At 51.3% G+C, this 3,788-nt stretch overlaps 1 long non-coding RNA gene across 1 annotated transcript; it reads left to right on the top strand.

Moving 5' to 3' along the window:
- The first annotated feature begins 222 nt into the window (after window positions 1–222).
- LOC143174336 (uncharacterized) lies at window positions 223–603 on the top strand. Its single transcript, XR_012998171.1, has 3 exons — window positions 223–300; window positions 385–475; window positions 560–603. It is a non-coding gene; the product is annotated as an uncharacterized LOC143174336 (long non-coding RNA).
- The last annotated feature ends 3,185 nt before the right edge of the window (window positions 604–3,788 follow it).

Genomic DNA, 3,788 nt, shown 5'->3' with positions numbered 1-3,788 from the left:
ATAGCGCAATAAATCAAAGTGCATTGTCTGCAGGAGGCCCTGGCGCATGAATTTGTGCAGTGAGAACGACCTCCGACCACCAGGGGCCGAGAAAATAACCGTCTCATGGGGCCGGACTGTCAGGGTCAGGGAAAAATCCAATATATATCTGGTGATATCTCGGGTGCTATTAGAGATAAGCGCAATAAATCAAAGTTAATTGTCTGCAGGGGGCCCTGGCGCATGAATCTGTGCAGCGGGATCGACCTCGGACCACCAGGGACCGAGAAAACCACCCTCTCATGGGGTCGGACTGTCAGGGTAAGGGAAAAATCCAATATATATCTGGTGATATCTCGGGTGCTATTAGAGATAGCGCAATAAATCAAAGTGAATTATCTGCAGGGGGCCCTGGCGCATGAATCTCTGCAGCGGGAACGACCTCGGACCACCAGGGGCCGAGAAAACCACTGTCTCATGTGGTCGGACACTCAGGGTCAGGGAAAAATCCAATATAAATCTGGTGATATCTCGGGTGCTATTACAGATAGCGCAATAAATCAAAGTGCATTGTCTGCAGGATACCCTGGCGCATGAATCTGTGCAGCGGGATCGACCTCGGACCACCAGGGCCCGAGAAAACCACCCTCTCATGGGGTCGTACTGTCAGGGTAAGGGAAAAATCCAATATATATCTGGTGATATATCGGGTGCTATTAGAGATAGCGCAATAAATCAAAGTGAATTATCTGCAGGGGGCCCTGGCGCATGAATCTGTGCAGCGGGAACGACCTCGGACCACCAGGGGCCGAGAAAACCACTGTCTCATGTGGTCGGACACTCAGGGTCAGGGAAAATCCAATATAAATCTGGTGATATCTCGGGTGCTATTACAGATAGCGCAATAAATAAAAGTGCATTGTCTGCAGGAGGACCTAGCGCATGAATCTGTGCAGCGGGAGCGACCTCGGACCACCAGGGGCCGAGAAAACCACCGTCTCATGGGGTCGGACTGTCAGGGTCAGGGAAAAATCCAATATAAATCTGGTGATATCTCGGGTGCTATTACAGATAAGCGCAATAAATCAAAGTGAATTGTCTGCAGGGGGCCCTGGCGCATGAATCTGTGCAGCGGGAACAACCACGGACCACCAGTGGCCGAGAAAATCACCGTCTCATGGGGCCGGACTGTCAGGGTCAGGGAGAAATCCAATATATATCTGGTGATATCTCGGGTGCTATTAGAGATAGCGCAATAAATCAAAGTGAATTATCTGCAGGGGGCCCTGGCGCATGAATCTGTGCAGCGGGAACGACCTCGGACCACCAGGGGCCGAGAAAACCACCGTCTCATGGGGCCGGACTGTCAGGGTCAGGGAAAAATCCAATATATATGTGGTGATATCTCGGGTGCTATTAGAGATAGCGAAATAAATCAAAGTGCATTGTTTGCAGGAGGCCCTGGCGCATGAATCTGAGCAGCGGGAACGACCTCGGACCACCAGGGGCCGAGAAAACCTCCGTCTCATGTGGTCGGACACTCAGGGTCAGGGAAAAATCCAATATAAATCTGGTGATATCTCGGGTGCTATTACAGATAGCGCAATAAATCAAAGTGCATTGTCTGCAGGAGGCCCTGGCGCATGAATCTGTGCAGCGGGATCGACCTCGGACCACCAGGGCCCGAGAAAACCACCCTCTCATGGGGTCGGACTGTCAGGGTAAGGGAAAAATCCAATATATATCTGGTGATATCTCGGGTGCTATTAGAGATAGCGCAATAAATCAAAGTGAATTATCTGCAGGGGGCCCTGGCGCATGAATCTGTGCAGCGGGAACGACCTCGGACCACCAGGGGCCGAGAAAACCACTGTCTCATGTGGTCGGACACTCAGGGTCAGGGAAAATCCAATATAAATCTGGTGATATCTCGGGTGCTGTTACAGATAGCGCAATAAATCAAAGTGCATTGTCTGCAGGAGGCCCTGGCGCATGAATCTGTGCAGCGGGTTCGACCTCGGACCACCAGGGCCCGAGAAAACCACCCTCTCACGGGGTCGGACTGTCAGGGTAAGGGAAAAATCCAATATATATCTGGTGATATCTCGGGTGTTATTAGAGATAGCGCAATAAATCAAAGTGCATTGTCTGCAGCAGGCCCTAGCGCATGAATCTCTGCAGCGGGAACGACCTCGGACCACCAGGGGCCGAGAAAACCACCGTCTCATGGGGCCGGACTGTCAGGGTCAGGGAAAAATCCAATATAAATCTGGTGATATCTCGGGTGCTATTACAGATAGCGCAATAAATCAAAGTGCATTGTCTGTAGGAGGCCCTGGTGCATGAATCTGTGCAGCGGGATCGACCTCGGACCACCAGGGGCCGAGAAAATCACCGTCTCATGGGGCCGGACTGTCAGGGTCAGGGAAAAATCCAATATATATTTGGTGATATCTCGGGTGCTATTAGAGATAGCGCAATAAATCAAAGTAAATTATCTGCAGGGGGCCCTGGCGCATGAATCTGTGCAGCGGGAACGACCTCGGACCACCAATGGTCGAGAAAACCACCGTCTCATGGGGTCGGACACTCAGGGTCAGGGAAAAATCCAATATATGTCTGGTGATATCTCGGGTGCTATTAGAGGTAATGCAATAAATCAAAGTGCATTGTCTGCAGGAGGCCCCAGCGCATGAATCTGTGCAGCGGGTTCGACCTCGGACCACCAGGGCCCGAGAAAACCACCGTCTCATGGGGTCGGACACTCAGGGTCAGGCAAAAATCCAATATATATCTGGTGATATCTCGGGTGCTATTAGAGATAGCGAAATAAATCAAAGTGCATTGTCAGCAGGAGGCCCTGGCGCATGAATCTGTGCAGCGGGAACGACCTCGGACCACCAGGGGCCGAGAAAACCACCGTCTAATGTGGTCGGACACTCAGGGTCAGGGAAAAATCCAATATAAATCTGGTGATATCTCGGGTGCTATTACAGATAGCGCAATAAATCAAAGTGCATTGTCTGCAGGAGGCCCTGGCGCATGAATTTGTGCAGTGAGAACGACCTCCGACCACCAGGGGCCGAGAAAATAACCGTCTCATGGGGCCGGACTGTCAGGGTCAGGGAAAAATCCAATATATATCTGGTGATATCTCGGGTGCTATTAGAGATAAGCGCAATAAATCAAAGTGAATTGTCTGCAGGGGGCCCTGGCGCATGAATCTGTGCAGCGGGATCGACCTCGGACCACCAGGGCCCGAGAAAACCACCCTCTCATGGGGTCGGACTGTCAGGGTAAGGGAAAAATCCAATATATATCTGGTGATATCTCGGGTGCTATTAGAGATAGCGCAATAAATCAAAGTGAATTATCTGCAGGGGGCCCTGGCGCATGAATCTCTGCAGCGGGAACGACCTCGGACCACCAGGGGCCGAGAAAACCACTGTCTCATGTGGTCGGACACTCAGGGTCAGGGAAAAATCCAATATAAATCTGGTGATATATCGGGTGCTATTAGAGATAGCGCAATAAATCAAAGTGTATTATCTGCAGGGGGCCCTGGCGCATGAATCTGTGCAGCGGGAACGACCTCGGACCACCAGGGGCCGAGAAAACCACCGTCTCATGGGGCCGGACTGTCAGGGTCACGGAAAAATCCAATATATATCTGGTGATATCTCAGGTGCTATTACAGATAGCGCAATAAATAAAAGTGCATTGTCTGCAGGAGGACCTAGCGCATGAATCTGTGCAGCGGGAACGACCTCGGACCACCAGGGGCCGAGAAAACCACCGTCTCATGGGGT

The sequence above is a fragment of the Nomia melanderi genome, chromosome 3 (assembly GCF_051020985.1).
Source record: "Nomia melanderi isolate GNS246 chromosome 3, iyNomMela1, whole genome shotgun sequence".
NCBI classification, from domain to species: Eukaryota; Metazoa; Arthropoda; class Insecta; order Hymenoptera; family Halictidae; genus Nomia; species Nomia melanderi.
Note: the sequence above shows the minus strand (reverse complement) of the source record. Positions and strands in the feature narration are given on the sequence as shown.